The sequence below is a fragment of the Numida meleagris genome, chromosome 3 (genome assembly GCF_002078875.1).
Source record: "Numida meleagris isolate 19003 breed g44 Domestic line chromosome 3, NumMel1.0, whole genome shotgun sequence".
NCBI classification, from domain to species: domain Eukaryota; kingdom Metazoa; phylum Chordata; class Aves; order Galliformes; family Numididae; genus Numida; species Numida meleagris.
Genome location: NC_034411.1, coordinates 5772523 through 5790571, shown reverse-complemented (window position 1 = coordinate 5790571; position 18049 = coordinate 5772523).

Here is an 18049-nt window from a genome sequence, read left to right as displayed (position 1 = left end):
GAATGGCAAAGCTCATGTGTCATTCAGAAACAGCCCTGATAAGGCATGCAGACATGTTTACAGGGAATTCACTTTCAGGTCTGAATTATCACTCTTGCAGTGTTGAGTTCTGAATACTAATGCTGTAGTGCACAAGAAAGAAGGAGAGGCAATTGTCTAGTAACATAAACACACACATGGTAGTAAGTATTAATACAGATAACTCAGTTAACCACCAACAAAGTTACATGTTATTTCGAAAACTTTCTTTTGTGTGTTGAGTTCAGAGAAGATGACTAGCAGTAAAAAAATCTCATTCCCACAGCGTAGGAGATGACAGAGGTGGTATTAATCAGTACTGTCACCAAAGATCACTGGGAAGAGTTCCTTTGTCTCAAGAACTTGCCTTCCAAAATAAAAGCAATGCATCTTGCAAATGCAAGTTGTACCTTAGGTGGCAAAGTTGGAGTACCAAATTTCTGTATGTAACGATCTACGCTGGTAGTAACGCTGAATTATTAACTACAAAGTCATTGCTTGGGATTGGAATAACGGGCATCCACTCCCAGATCAGCACATGAGATGTCAAAGACTTTCTGTAAATTATTAAACCTGCACAAAACAAGATCTCTGTGACTGTACTTCTTCCTACTCATCTTATGGCACTGCAGCTCCCACCCAGATCTGATCTCACAGACAGCACAACCACAGCTATTCTGGAAAATGTCAAAAACATTTCATATCTGCTTAACTTCAGTAAGTATAATCCAGTATTTACATGCTGTGTCATTATGACCTGTAGCTCCAATTTTGCAGAAGAACCATAAATGGAAAAATTAATGCTCTAAAGAAGCTTTGGTTGTAATTTGTTTCAAGTAAAAGAAGAGGTTGGTCTTGATGAGCTCCAGAGGTCCCTTCCAACCCCTATGATACTATGAATACTTGTGGCGTGAATAACTTTAAGAGGTCTCAGTTAAGGGCTGGAAGACATAACATATGATCTACGTTTACACAGAAAGAAGTGAAATGGAAAACGTGAAGGCTCTCATTGAACAGAAAGTTTACCTCTCTGTAATAGAAACATCAGTTCTACCTTCTGCTTTTCAAATGCTTTACAGTAGAATCTAAAAACTTAAATAAAAAAAATAGACCAAAAATAAGACTGAGTTTTTATAAACAAAGCGATCCTTACTTTTGCATTTTTCGATTCACAATTCTTCTAAAGAGACTTACTCAGATAAATTACATCCTTATACACAATGGGAAAATGGTTTTCTTGACATCTGCCACAATAAAATATGCAGTCTCCTTAACCTCTTCTCTTATACAGAATTCCCACCAAAAACTGTGTTTGAGTGTCAGAGGATATCATGTAGAGGCAAGTTTCAAACAATCTGCAAAAAGCTGAAAGAGCTTTGCATCACTGAAAGAACAGCTTCACTACAGAATTTCAACTGAATGGAACAGAAATAGGCAGCAGTGCTGTGCCTTGATACAAAATCTTTCATGGCACACCACCAAAAATGTTATACAGAGCCTAGCAATGTCTGTAAATACCAAGTTCAGTAAAATCTCAAACATACCGCTATTTGCTCCCACTTTCTGCTGTGCGGTGCAAAGAACTACTTAAATGCAGCCTCATGCACAGAAAGCTATGTGCAAAATAAGAGCCCCATGTTTAATGGGAGGTGAACTGCAGGGAATAAATAGCAACAAGAAGAGTATCAGTAATTTGTGCAGGTGCAATAGAAGTATACTCTGTTATTCCATTAACTTGATGTTTTAGAACTGTACTATCATTATCCAGCACAGACGTGCCCAGAACAATACATACCCCGCTATGAGAGTTGATTATGAGAACTTGCATCTTCAGAAAATAACTTTACTTCTTGAAATAATTTGAATGACACATTTTCTGCATCCTATGCCACTTCCACATTGCACATTAGAGTTGCATTTGCTAAACTGAGTTACGCCGAATATGATCACTGACACAAGAGCTCCTGCTGTCACACTAACACAAGCTGCTCATATCCAGTCAGATTCTCCCTTGGTACAAATTTGACATAGTCCACAGAGAAGGACTGGAGCTATATTGGAGCTAGACTGATCTGTATTAGCAATGCACCAAGTTCTAGCATTTTTCATATTTGAACTGAAAATAACTTAGTGCTAAACAAAAGCTGTTCCCTCCAGTCACTTCGTATTCTAGCTTCTGCTTATTTTCTGCTGTTATTTTCTTACTAGCTTAGTTCTGAGGTAGTACGTTCTACAGAACAAGAAAAAATGCAGTCCTTTCAGTTACATTTTACTTTTTCCCCTTTCAAAAACTGCCGTCATTACTAATTATGACTGCACATATCAGCATGTTTTCCTAGGAACATTTTCTATTAAAGAGATAAGCTAGGTTTCTACCTCATGCACTCGCCTACACTTCAACTCCATTATGAAAGCAAACATACATTTTTTAAGCAGCTGACGAAAGTCTTGTGTCTCATTCCCTGGCAGCCACACTTGATAAATTACCAAATCACACAAGCTTCGCCTAGTCTCTGTTTGCTTTACTGAAAGTAGTTTATTTTTAATATTAGAGAAGGAAAATATGAAAAGAAAAAAAAATCCCTTATTAAATAAATGCAATCTGGAACTAGATTATTAGCCCTGAACAGAAAAGATAGTTTGACATTTCTGAATTTCAGATCGGAGACCCACTGGTTCATTCAAGTATGATTGCTAACACTCAATCTCATGTCAGATCATATGGGGAAAAAAAGGGACTTTGGTACAGAAAACAAAAATGTTACTTAGAAAAAACCCTATTTGTCACATCTATTCCCAGAGAATCATCTGATTACAGTAATGTCTTCCAGACCTAAGCAAGGAGAAGAGTACTTACTGTACGCCTTAAAAAAAAAAACAATAAATAATAACATATTGAGGAAAAAACCAATGGAATGATCTAAACAGTAAGGGAAAGATGTCAACAGGAAAAATGCTGTGGAAGGGGGAAAAATCCAGGAAGGTCTGGTAGTTTGAAATAATTTGATGTCAAATATTGTATGTACGTGCAACCATTTTCAACCTAGACATTTCCTTTTAGCACAGTCCCACACTTACACAGAAGGATATCTAAATGTTACTATTGGAAATGGTACTTACAAGTGCAAGCCTGTGTACAGAAGTATGGCTAAAGTGATTTAACGTAGATGGCTTCTGGGTTCAAGTTAGAGATTGGAAGGTGTTTTCCCTTCTACTTTGATGAGGCACAGCTTGCTGATGTCTGTGGGAACACACTGATTTGTAGGTTGAACCCAGTGGCCAATGAATCATGATAATTGCAGTAGTGCAGTATAGGCCACAGGCCATTCTTATGCATAATTTACAAGTTTTTATTGCATCTTCCACTTGGGAAATGGTGTCTACCTGTGCTGCTGAAACAAGCAGAAACAGAAAATTACCTAAACCAAGAGGTAGGTTCTCATTTTTACCTCCATACAAGAGTGTTTCTCTGCACGTACCTGAGATTTCTCACTGACTTACTAGCAAATAGTGACTTTCCAGAAGCTGTCTTTATTTGCAGCCCTCCTAACAGCACTGAAAGGATTGACTCTCATAAGTTGCCTGGGACATTTATACCATCCCGTAATCTTGCAAAGTGGACTGCCTACAATGAGGAGACTGCTTCCTCATGCCTTTTCTTCTGAAGCAACAGAAATGTTTTGGTTGTGATATTCAGTTTTTAATACTGAAATTCACCAGAGATCTGCCAACACAGGGCCAAGATTTAGCAGCACTCATCTTTTCTCCTTTGTATTCTTTTAACAGAAAAGGAAAATGCAAGCTAACATTTGCCATGACACACACTTACCTGGAATTGTTCATTTCCTTGAAGTACTGTTAAGGGATTCAAATGGAATTATAGGAAAGGTGCCAAAAACTAAGGAATAACAACTCAGAAAATGTGAACAAGTCAAACTTCTGATCAGGAGACCTAACAGCTAAGGAAGTGTTCTCTACTGGAATCTTATGTGAAACCCTAGTAATCAGAGACACTTTTGCCCTTGACCTTAAATGGCTTTGGAATAAAATTCTGAGAACAAATTTAAAACATTGCAATCTACAAACAAGAATGAATTCTGCTGCCACTGCAACACTCAGATGATGCACAAAAGTGAACACTGACATTTAAGAGTAATATTATGGTTTCCAACAATTATAAGATGTGAGATTTGGCAGGCAATGCTATTTACCAAGTCCTGAAAATGCAATATAATGCTTGCTGAATAGAAAAACATATATTTTATTCAAAGGCAGGACGGATTGTAACATTTGTATTTTACACAGCAGTCACCACTGCAGATGTCAAGTTCCTTAAAGGGCAGAAAGAACCTGCAGTTTTTCCACTGACTCTCCTCAGAACAGTGGAGACATGGTTGTATGAAAAGAATACATAATTCATTGGATGGTCTCACTTGCATTTCCAACAGCGTTATCTAAATCCTGATCAAGACAACGCTGTTGGGTCTTTATTTTCATTCTCTTAATCTTCTTAACTTGTTCTTACTCTTCTCAGAGCTGTAAATTAAGTTCCTTGAGTGGAACAGACTGAGGAAAAGAACATCAGTTACACAGAGATAGGAGAAGAATAACTGATGCTAGAAAATAGAGAAGATGGTGGAAAAAGAGATTATGACAGTAGTAAACCATAAGACAAGAAAAGGTAAGGCATACTGAATGCTGGACCAGTTTCAAAAACTGCCTTTGGCAACTGCAGCTGACACTCCTGGATGCACAGGGCCAAAGTGGCAGAAAGCTGTCTCGCACAGACGAGTGTGCTGGAGCAGGTCATCTCCCCTGAGTCACAAATCAAAACACATACTTGTCCCCATGCACCTGGGCACTGAACCCCAGGTGGTGCCAACCAGCTTCTCAGAGCCCGAAGGCAGCAGCCCAGGATGTATATATCCAGTGGATCAACCTGGGAACCTGGGATAGGGGCTAAAGGTAGAGAAAGCAATGGAGGGAAATCCAACTGATATTTCAATAGCTGGAGGTTGCCACAATATTCTGCATTTAGCTGATTTTTTTTTTTGTAGAATAAAAAAGTCATCTGTCCATTTGATAGCTTAATACTCCCCTAATTCAACCTTGTTAAATTTGGTGCTAAAGTACTACTGAAGGCATTTTTGGTGTTGCAGATGGAGGGAAAGAGAATGGTTTTGTTTTGACACAGGAAGAATACAGATGCAACTTTTTTTTATTTTTAAAGCTGTTATCACAGTGACATGAGTAGAAAAGCAGATTTTATGTCCTGCCTGTATTATTCTATAGTTTTCTGTAAGCTGCTCATCCACTGCGGGGGCAGGTCCGAGAAGGCCAAGAACTAGAAGATTTAGTGGCTCATCCCAGCACCTGCTCTGCAAAGGCCACACCACCCTCTAGCTGAAGACATTTTAGACTTTCCAAAAAAGGCTGCCTATGACTCTTTTTAACAATAAATAAATCCTGCCATGTAAGAAATACAGTCATGGAGTGATCGGGCTGACACTGGAAACTCCAAGGCTATAAACAACTCACCAATGGGCAGATTAAAAAATGCAAAGCCGGGAGCTGAACAAAACTGGTTTTAGGAGCAATGGAAAACACAGAGCAATTACCTAACAAGTGAAATACATTCTATATATACAGTAAATTTGAACGCAATATGAAGATGCAAAACAGTCAAAAAAGAGCAATGTAGAAAAGCCTTTTAGAAAACAAGAAAATATACCACGTTCCTCCCAGTGATGTGTCTGAGAAGATCGCAACTCCCTGGAAACCCTTTACCCTAGCCCAAGTCAACATGAGGACCCACAGAGTCTGCAAAAGAGCAAACATAACACAGAGATGAGGCAAACACTGGGAAGCATCAGTTATTTGCTTAGCAGTTGCTAAACCACGGCACCACTGGTGCTCTTGTACTTCAAAATTATTGAGAAGAGGCAACAGCAGCTGCCTATGCAGTGTGGATATAAAAGATTATTCCTCAACCAGCATGCAGCAGAGTTGAGAAAAATCCATCTGGGAAAAGCTTCAAAAATGAGAAGAAAAGCTAAAAGGATGTGTTGAAAATCATCTCTCCGGTATAAAAATGACATCAACAATAAGATGTGAGGAATGGAAGGCCACAGCGTCAAGTGCTAAAGGAAACTTGCAGCCATTGCTCTCAGCCCAGCAGTCTGACAGCCTCAAGACAGAGAACCTGCTAACACTGTCATCAAAATAAGCACAAGGCTTTTTTCTTACCTTTGAAAACAAAATGAGAAAAAAGACACTTATGGGTAATTATCAGAAAAAGAGATTAACTAGTGAATGACAATTATAATAAATCTCTTTCAAATGTTGTACTGCTCATTCTCCATTTCATTCATGCTGATCACCTTTCTTACTCTCAGGCTCAAGCAATTTCATAACCAGTTTCTGCTGAGTGACAGCATGATATCCAAGTCAGCAATCTCATCTATGCAGTTTTATTTCCCAGTTTGTGCTCACAACGTTTTGCTATCAGTAGAGCATCAGGAGGCATAAGACCAGCACCTGAAGGGCTCATAAAACCACAAATAAAAATCAATGAAATCTGTATTCAGCAGCCATGTAAGTGTTTAGCTACTAGAAGAAAGGGAAAGTCAGCATATGCAATCCTACAAGAAAATCCCAAAAGGAAGACAACTGGTACACCTGGTTACTTGTCAGCCATCCTTACTAAAGCGGCCACACAGCACTTCTGTGCAAACAGCAAAGGGTGTGACAACATATAGCACTATAATTCAGATTACTTATGATGAATATATGATAAATAGATGCAACAACTGCAGTGTTTGCAGTACTTGATACGCTGTATTTACCATAGGAAAAAAACTCTGAAGCCTCACTTTAGGCAACTAGCAGATTTATCGCTTTTCTGTGCACAAACCTACTTTATGCCTGATAATTTATTACTTTATAAATGGACCATTGCCAGGGCATGAGGAACATTTTTGCATCCTCCTTATAGAAAACAGCACAACTGCAAATAAAGGCAACAAGCCAAATTAAAATATAAAAGAACTCATGTCAAGGTCATGGTGTCCTATCAACAAGTACTGTAGTAAATAGTGTATTTCTAAGCTGCTTTATGTTGTGGCTTGATTATTTATTAATATGTTCTAGTACTTTCATTCCTCTGAACTAAAAGTAACAATTGTTTTCATTTACTGAAATCTCCCTCTCTCTCTGTTTTTGCTTACAAATGTATGGAATGAAAGATGTTACCCCCCCAAAATTATAAAACCCTTGTTTATAAATATAATCAAATGAACAGTGAGGAAACACACTTATCTTGAACAGTATCGTGTATTTAAAATAATTACTACTACATGAACAATCAGGCAGCAGAAGATCATACCATAAAAATAAGATTCAATTAAAGGAGTTGAAAAGCTGATATAAGAGACTGCCAAATGCTCCTGTTTTACACCTCAACACATGATAAAGCTTAGGGTGAATCAAGTGGACTTCAGTGAACTTCTACAAGTCCCAAAGACATGATGGACATTTTAGCTCATACTTCTCTGAGAAGCAGTAATAGGAAAGTAAAGAAGTTTTGAGTTGGATAACATTTGGAGCTGAACACATCTCTCTGGACGTAGACACAACTTGTTTTTCTGCTAAACATACTATCCCTCCACTGACAGGAGCATCTGTGATTCAGCTTAATCTTTGGAAATTTAAAAACTGCCTGCACGGAGTGAAATGGTAATGCTTTTCTATCAATTAGATCTCATTTTTCTGAGCACGTTGATCAGAACAGTTGGCCAGATGTTTAGATGAGCCCCATCTGGTTTGGATTCACTGGCCAAAGAGAAGTAATGAAGGTAGGACACTATTTCCTTTCATTAAGTATAGAAAGCATTATTCACCCAAAATATCTACCTAATATTTCTCTCAATATATTTTCTTCACTTTGCTAAAATCATCTTATATTAGCTTGACATCACACGGTCTGTCATCACCGCAATTTTTACCATAGCAACCCATTATCCTACATAGTCACATGAACTAAAGCCAAATGTGGCACTGTCCCTATGCATATGAAGTTTCAATTTAGGTCAGAATTCAGCACTGCCAGCTAACAAAGTGCAGCCAAAGACTGCCTTTCCTATCCAGAACACAAGGAGATACGTACAGTGTGTACCAAGACAATTTAAATAAGGGGGTGTTTTTGCAATGTCACTAGCTTGGAAAAACATCAGTTATACTTCTGAGCTCAAGTGTCTAATTACATTTTCTTCTCAATTCTTGTAATCACAGTGTCATTTGTAATGGAATGGTTTGTGGAGGAGCCACAGAGAAACACCAGGGACTTCTGTGCACATACAGCTGGAAGAGGACATCTTCTCCCTGGACAACTAAACAAAAGGCTGTGAGCAAAACCTTAAAACACTTCTGAAAACCCAGCTGCCTTGTTCTATTGCTTGACAGGAAGCGGATTAATTTTTATAGCCCAAGATATCTGTCCAGTTTGATCCTGAGGTTAAAATGCATCTCAGTAGTACAAAACAAATCTTGAATTGGAAACGTAAATTTTGTAAATGTTAGGGATCCTTTTTTTTTCTCTGGCACTTCTGTTAAGAGTACACAAGCACTCATGTTTTCAAGGCTGAGGTAAGAGGAGCCGTGGGATAATGTAAGTTCAGCACTGGCAACTAAGTACAACAGAATCAGGTTTGTTGGTTTGTGTTTAACAAGGGACAAGGCATTTGCTTGAACTCAGTGTCAGGAGTATCTCCATCCACCTCACAGAAACACACTGCTTCCAGTGGGCTCATAGAGCCATTGACAGAAGGCTAGGGGAAAAGTTACTCAAAGGAGAGCTCCAAAGCTAAGAGGATACTTAGCCACCAAGGAAGTGAAGTGAAACACAGTAACTATGACTGAATGTCTAGTAAGTACCTGGAAATGGAAATTATTACACAGAAACAACATTAAACAATTAAAATATTCTCTTCTGGCTCCAGTCATGGAAACTAAAATGATTTCCTACATATGGATTTCACATTTTGTCTACAATGCAAAGGGCTGAACCACTGAGTAAAGAACATCACATTAGAACTTATCTCTGAGGACTTAGGTGGGAGGAGAAGATTATCCAAGCATGACATGTTGGTTAGTCTGACCTGAGTGTAAGGTTTTAGAACAAAATTGCAAGAGATGAAAAAATACAGAATAAGCAACACAAAATATAATAGAAAATGTAATTAAAAGGTGAATGCATTTCTAGAGAATCGCTGGACAAACCAAAAGGAGAAGGCTGAAGTCTAAAGTCTGAAGTATATGATCCCTAGAGAGCATCTCTCCCAGTCTTCCATTCCACATACCTTGGGCCACTGAAATCACTTACTTTTCTTTCCTATGCCCCAAAGTGGAAAGTAAAGCATTGATTCTGCTTTTTGGGCAAATTCTCAAAGAGCAATCTCACACTACAAAACTCTGTAAATCCCTGTTGCCAAGGAACCCTAGGGACTTGTTGCTCTTGTTTTTAAGCTTCATTTCCTTTCCAATTTCTCTTTCTCGATCCTTTTAATCACAGTACAATCCATAATTAGCCAAGTGGTGCAGATGAGTGCTCTGCATTTATAGGGGTGGAAGCAAAAAAACAGAAACAAAAGAAAAAACCCTCCACACTGAAAACCTTAGCTGAGATTTCCAATCCATTGCAACAGTGCCTCAATGCCTAGAGCACTCAGGGTGTCAAGTGAGCTTCAGCTGAACCAGTTTATCTGCAAAGCCAATAACACTGAGATCAGAGCACGTGCACTGGGTAAAACAGATTTAAAAGCTGAGAGACACAAGAAAAGATTTTGTAAGTATCGTAAGACCTAAACATAGCATTGAATTACACACATCATATGGGAGCAAAGACAAGAAAACATTGCTGGTTTTATTTTCAGCTATCTTTGGTACTGACCATAATCAAATTCCAAAACAGCATTTCCACTAAGCTATGTAGACTTCAACTAAGATCCAAAATTGAATACTGTTCATTTTCACTTGTGACTAGAATTTGTTTCCAATAAGTCTCTTAAATATCCATAGGAGTATTAAGAACTGTTTGCCCACAAAAAATAAAATAAAATCTCTTTATAGGTTGTTTGTACCCCCATCAAAACTCTCCATGACACTGGGCCAGAAGTTGCTGGTGCTGAAATTTAAGATCAGTCTTTCTAGTTCAGAGGACTGAAATGCATCATGACTCTCTGAAAGTGATCCCTGTAGTGCTGAATAAACTGTATTACTCTTTTTGTACTCTACTACTATACACAAAAAATATGCTTTATCTGGATAATGATTAGCCCACTCTTAGCGGCTAGCAATTTTGTTTGTTTTATACAGAAATGACTGTGTCAGAGGAACTCTTTTATAGAACAAATGCTGAAAGTTTGTCTCGAAAGCAGGCTCTTAGTATTGACTAATGATGACACCTCTCTCCTGAAGCAGCAAAGACATGCCCTTTTAGCTCCTTTTAAAGGATTGCACATTGCCACAAATTTAATAAGACAATTAGATCAAAGTGCCCTTAATAAGCCACTGCATTTCAGCACTCCTTGAAGCTCAGGAGAGCAAGGCTACGTTTACAGAATGGTGGTATTACTGATTTAGACTCATCTCCAGTAAATAATGATTTATTAACATCCAAAGGGTATTTTTGCATTATGAAAATTTGTCTCAATGAAAACACATGGAAAAAGGAAAGCATAAGATCATGGTAGTTCAACCCAGCAAACAGCTGAACACTGTGCAGTGTGATATAATCAACCCATCAGGCCTCTTAATATTTATATTTCACCCATCGCCCTCCATATCAAAGAGGCTTTATCTATTTGGCTTGCTTAATTGCTGTGTATGATTCACATTCATGGATAACCTGTGCAATAGTGTCAAGTCCACTCCTTGAACCTGAGCCCATCTATATGTTGCTTCTCTTCCTTGATGGCCTGAGGTGTCATGAGCGCTCACCAAGCTAGGAACAATTCACCCTTACGCTGCCAGTCCAGATCTACCATCTCATTCCTTTGCCTTCCACCTCCCTTTAGATATTCATAAACATTAGTCAGATCCCCCCTCAGTCTTCTTTTCCCCAGGATGAACAGTCCCAGATTACTCAGCCTTTCCTTACAAGGGAGATGTTCCAGGCCCTTTATCATCCTTCTGGCCTTCTGCTGCACTTCTAGGAGATCCCTGTCTTTTTGAACTGTTGAGCCCAGAACTGGACACAATATTCTAAATGTGGCCTCACCAGGGCAGATTAGAGGGGAAGGATCTCCCTCTCGATCTTCTGGTCACGCTCTTTGTAATGCAATCCAGGCTATCATTGGCCATCTTGGCCAGAAGGGCACACTGCTGGCTCATGGCCAACCTGCTGACCACCCAGACACCCAGGTCCTTCTCTGCAGAGCTCCTCTCCAGCCAGTCATATCCTTACCTGTACTGATACATGCGGTTATTCCTCCCCAGGTGCAAATACTCTACATTTGCTTTTGTTGAACCTCATCAGGTTCCCCTCTGCCCAACTCTCCAGTCTGTCCAGGTCTTGTTGAATTGCATCACAGCCTTCTGGTGCATCAGCCACTCCACTCAGCTCTTTATCATCAGCAAACTCACTGATGGTGGACTTCATCCCTTCATCTAGGTCACTGATGAAGATGTTGAACAAGATCAGACCCAGCTGGGGTCTGGGGAACACTGCTAGTTATACCACTAGTTAGACAGCTAGTTACACCGACCCCTGGGAAACACCGCTAGTTACAGTGGAAATGTCCTTGGCTCTGTACAGCACTGCTTAGCAACAACTAAAATGTTGGTGTCTTCTCAACACCATTTTTCTCCCAAAGCCAAAACATAGCATTATGTGAGACAGTATGAAGAAAATGAAATCTCTGTTCCAGCTGAAATCAGGACAAAGATGAAAACCATCAGGGAGCAGACAGCTTTTCTAAAAGTGAGCATATAAGCTGTAAAGAAAGCCTACAGCAGCACAATGAATTTGTTTTTCCCTTGGCTACAGCTCTATAATGATAATATATTCAAGAAGCAAAAAGACTAAATCTGCAATTACAGTACTTTACCTTCCTGCTCGTGAGAAGCACTGCCGGTTTATTTTGGCACTCTAAGTACTCAGAAGCATCCATTTAGTCCTTTGTCTGGCCAGAGTACGTTCAGAGTGCTACACCAGGGCATCAGGTGGTATTTTGGGAAAAATAAATGGATGTGTTTCTCTTGAAGTTCCAAACTTAATCTGGTAGATGCCCTCTGTTTCTAACTTCACTTTCACATACACATGTGGAGCATGCTGGAACGAGCATAGTGAGAAACTTCAGGACAGCAGATAATTTGTACTTTTTCAAAGTATAGTGGTTGGTTACATGGGTATTTTGAATAGCTTTACAAATCCTAAGATTTCTGAATCCTGTTCTTGAAAATATACCAGAATGCCCATTGAAGAAGCTTTTCTATGGCTTTTGAGGCTAAGATGTTTTGTACTTTGTAAAAAGCACTATATCTGTGCAAGAGAGAAATGTCTCAACGTTTCTGCAGTAAGGACTTCTACATTTAAGAAGTATTTGTTTCTTCATGTAATTCTGACTAGACTATTTTTTAAAAACTGTATTCAACTGTACAACAGCCACTGGCACATAAGGGAAATGCTTATCAATAACTAGGCAAAACAGAGCAACTTGACGGTATATTATGCTAGTGATAATACACACTCCATGTATTTTAAACTTATCCTAGGAAAAAAGCTCTATAGGAACACAGCTAAGATCTTAAGTCCACTGAAGCCAGTGGTAAAGACCATTGGAGATCAAGAAGCCTAGGATTGCACCTTTTTAATTTACTGCTTCCTGGCCACCAGTGTTTTATTTCTGAAGGAAAAATGATAATCTGACAACTCTTTGGAAGTTCACTCCAAAGATTTACTTAATTTCCATTTTCCTGACACTTGAGCTTGTTCAATGCTTTTGTTCTACAATACTCATCTCTAAAATCCCTTCACCTTTCACCAGTATCTTAATTTCTCTTAATTCAGTTTCTTTGTTTCTGTGTTTGGTTCCTTTCCTAATTGCAGAATGACATGTAGTAATCTCATTGAACATAGCTGCAGCTTAAATACCAGTACCAGATTTTTGAGACTTATCTTTTGTCTTTCCTGTACAGGGACAAGCTATTTTATCAAGAGTATACAATTAAAAATAAAATAAGGGATGAGAATACTGCCTTGTAGAAGCACAAATTACATTTTCTTTGGACCTGGATTTTTCTTCAGTTTCTAAAAATAACATCAAATATAGAGAGAGATGTAAAGAGGAAACGTAATAAAGTTTCAATTTTTCTACAAACAGGCAACTTGATAATGAAGTACTGTGAAATGAAGCCAATGTAAACAAAAAACAGGAGGGAGGATCTCTATGTTAACTCTATTGCTTTTTCTCCCTCCTCCAAATGAAGAAAAGTTTCAGATGGGCGCTAGCATTAGATAAGGAATGAACCTGAGGCCAGATTAACTGTGCAGACATCAGTTTTCACTGTTGCATAAGAGCTCTACATTAGCCAGTGTTACTGTAAGTCAGAGCTATTATATCTCTACAAAATGAAATCCAATCCTGACAGCCACACACCCCATATTCAAAACTTTTCTCTTTAGTACTCATTCTTGTAGCTTAATCTCAGTATAGAACCAAAGTAATGGGGGGAAAGAGAAGAACTTCATAGTCTCCTGACACCTAAAACTGCTAGGAGCTACTTTAGTCCCATCAGCAGATCAGAGGACCCCAGTACTAACCAACCACAATGAGCCTTAAATCTTTCTTTCACCTCAAGATCCTAGGAATGTCCAACATCAAAATGACCTCACTATCTGGAAGGAATAATTCAGCTAACACAGTGTTATTTTTCACACTTCCTTATTGACACTAAGGGCATGGGTTACATGAATTGTTTTGACAGCAGTGGAAATAATGCAAACTGTCACTAATATCAGGTGATGGTTTGTTTCCTAGCACTGCCCTTGTAACCAAACAAGGGTTACTACATCGGCAGCTCTGTCAGTTCTATAGCTAATTGTTAAATCCTATCTACCTGTTTTTGGATTTTTATACAAATAAGACTACAGCACATAAATAATGAAAAACAAATCACAGCTGTCTTTGACCAGCTTTTCTTTGGGTTAGGGAGTAGAATATTTACTTCATTTGAATTTATTATTATTATTATTATAACTATTATTATTACTTAAATCCTTTAAACAGTATTACTGATAGTTTCCCAGATTTTTTCAGAAATGGCTTACCCTTTAATCAGTGTAACCAGGGAAATGGTAACCTTTGTGAGGACAGAATGAGAGACTGGCATTACTCAGATCTGCTAAATACAGAACAGTCATATATAAACACAGTGGTTTCTTCCTCATTTTCACAGAACCTGCTCTTTTAATAAGCACACTTTATCACACACTCACGTGTGCTGTTGCTGCAGTAATAGCTCATCTTTGCTCAAGACACTGTGATGACAACTCTGTCACGCATTTTTCATATAAATAAGAATCACTAAGAGATACCATGTGAAATAAAAAAGGCAGGAGTAGTGTTTTGGATATTTCGTTTTCCTCCACAAGCATATCGTAAGAGATGTACACATTAATTAAACATAAATAGATGAAATACATGCATGTTCACTGAACCTGAACAATAATAAGGTCATGGTTCACCAACAAAAAATATCAAATCTGTTTTTTCTGTGGATTTTAATTCAGTTGTGACTCCTTAAAACTATTTGGTCAAATCCCAGGAGATGACAATAAACAAATTCAGCAGCTTTACACAAGACAAATCCAAGCTACAAGAATGCATATTTTATTAGTACATGCAATCAGTGAGCAAATTCTGTCTTTCCACAGCTTCTGGTAATTAATATACTATAGAGCCTAGTTTCTAGTCTTGGCTGAACACATGATTGTGAACTCTGGAAACATTTAGTTATACATTTATACAAATTGAAATCAAGTTACATACTGAAGAAATCCATATGCCAGCCTACAGCTTTCTGTATGGATTAATACAGAAATTAATACTGGGGGGGGGGGGGGGGGGGGGTGAAAGCTATATTATCTACTAGAGCAGGAATGTTTTCTGTCCTAGATGGCTGAGAAATTGAGCTGGAGTCCACTCGTAAATGAAGGAGATTTCTTTTGCCAGAAACATTGCATGGGCCTCAAAACAGTGACTCAGAGGAACTAGTTACTTATCCCACCACTGGGCCCCACATTACTATCCCACAAGGAACAGTAACCACAGCAGGGTGCAGACAGCATGCCAGACCCAGCCTATACCTTTTCATGGGCTTGTACAGTCCTAAATTACCAGTAACTGGCCATACTGAGAGGCCTACCTCTTAGAAGAACTGTTAATTTTGCTCTGGAAGCTACTCATTACTTTTAAGAGAGCGTGGACAGGATGATGAAAGTCATCTGGAGGTCACAGATCAAATTGGATCAGGCTACTGATACAGATGGTATTAAACTGCATTGGGATCAGGAACTCATAACTACAATAAAATAGCAGTAAAACTTGCTAAATAGTTTAACATCAGCCACTACTACGAGCCAAAGCAGGGCAGCTGGGCTTGATTCAGAATAGATTTGATGCCAGACCATTGATATGTTTTCCCCTGGCGAGTTACACAATTTTTGTTTTGGTTTGGTTTTTAATCCATTAGGAAGGACCTAAGTAATTGCAATGACACTGCAGAAAACATAACACGAATTTTTGGCCACAAACGAAACACTAGCACAGAAGTTTGGCTCTTATTAGATCCTGGTGCAAGAATAACTTGCCTCATCTTCTCATTAATAAAAATATAATACCAGTGTACTCTTCAGACTTAACACATCCTACCTTAAAAATATAGCAAGGATGCCATTAGCTAGTACCCTTCTCTGTTGCTATGGGTTGGTTTTAACTGATGGTGAGCATAATATTGATCATTAGCCTCTCTTTCCTTCTCCTTTTGCCCTAAATAACCTCTAGTCAAATGCCGTGCTACCACTTACAATGGCACTCAGTCACTAGAAGATTCTCAGCCCCAGCAAGGGCTGTAGTGGATGTCTGTTATTTGTGCCTTTATTTAATATATACTAACATGCTGACCAGCATTCTCTCTCCAAAGCTCACACTTTCCAGTCAGATTTTCCTAGCTAATGTGTTAATAAAAAATAAAATAAAATAAAAATAGGGAAATTATTCTTCATGAGATCTTTTTGCCCCTAAGAAGCAAAGAGCCCAGCACAGTAGCTCAGATAGACTGAAAATAGATTGCTGTAAATTACCTAGTTTTTAAATGCTCTGTTTTTTGCTTCGCATAAAATAACAAAGTAGGTAACCTGTATCACTGGAAGCACCTCGCTCACAACAGTAATTTTCACCTTTCCAGAAGAACAGCCCATCTCTTTACAACTTTTATCCTTTAAAACCTCTGCAACGCTGGTCAGTGGGATCAATCGGCTGCACAGAAAGAGTTTGAGACTAATTGTTTTTCTTGCCACTGTCTTTTTCACACAGCTTTATTCCTATCTATCATCAGCTTCCATTTGCTCCACTTCTGCAGAAAGAGGTGACAGAAAAGCTACTACTTTACATTTTAAAATATCAGACTAAAAAGAATAATTATTCACCGTTTTTATCCCCAAAATAAATGTGCAGGTAGCCATCTTACCTAGGCTACCAAGCAACAAGCACATGTTATGTGAACTCTCTTTTAAAAATAAATAAATAAATGGGCAATAGCTCTTCAAGGAAAACCTCCTCAGCTCCTTCCCAGTCTCCCAATTCCAAGGAGAGCTGGCTCCCTCCCCAGGGACAGACCCCTCAAGCTGACTCTTGCTCACTTGCTTCCAACATCTGCTAGCTGTTTGCAACCACATCTGTTCATTCTAGTTCACTGGAAAAGGTCTATCCTTCCACAGCACAAAGCAATACAAGGCAGAATGTAACTGTATCTGAATTAAGGCTGTAGTGCACTTAGCTAAGATACGCACATAAATTGTAGAGAACAGAAATAATGTTTTCAATGACATATGCTAGCTGCCCTCATCACCCAGCTCATGATAAGCACTCATCTCAAACAAGTTTACCTTCCTCCCACAAACATTTACCCATTCTGTATTTCTGCTCTAATGCTCTTTGAAAACCCAGCACCTCTAAGCAAATCATAGCTCAGCAGCTTGCAAGTATCTGCCCACAAATTTTCATCACATTTACCTTCTGATATTGCATGATCTTCATGCATGTGTTAGGGCTAAAACTCTGCTTGTGTTTTAGACATGTTTATAACTTACCCTTAAAAATGAGCAGCTTTTTAAAGAGCTATTTTTTGCTGCATATGATTTTGTGTCACCTAGAATACTTTACCAAAAGTAAAGTTTAATAAATAATGCAAAAAGACCAATCATGTCACCTATACTTTATCGAGCCATGCTGAAAAGAGAAGTGAGATGAGTACCTCAATAAATTCCAACTTTGGACACCCAGAAAAAAGCCACCACACCTAGAGACAGACATCTAGATGGCAAGCAATGAATCTGTATTTTGTCAAATGAATCTCAGCCTAAGCAGAGGATTACCGGGAGCAATTTCTATTCCCAATGCAACAAGGAACACAGAACAATACATTTCAGTGACGATGTTCACAGGAAGAAAAGCAACAAGAGTTTAAAATCACTACCTGCCATTCTGTCAGTACACCTTGTTTGACACATACTCCTTACTCCCTGGAAGCCTTGCGCCAGAATACAGCCATCAGTTTTCTCCTCAGCCAGTCAAACGGTTTTGTCTATTTGCCATCATACTTAAATTTGTTAGTTAACATAATTAACAACCGTCATTGACTAACTGGTATGTAAGCTCAGAGCTTTTAAAAAGTGAGCTGCCCACAGTCCATGTGGGACTTGCTCACAGTTTCTGATTCAGTGGAGATTTTACCTATGTTATGAGATTTACAT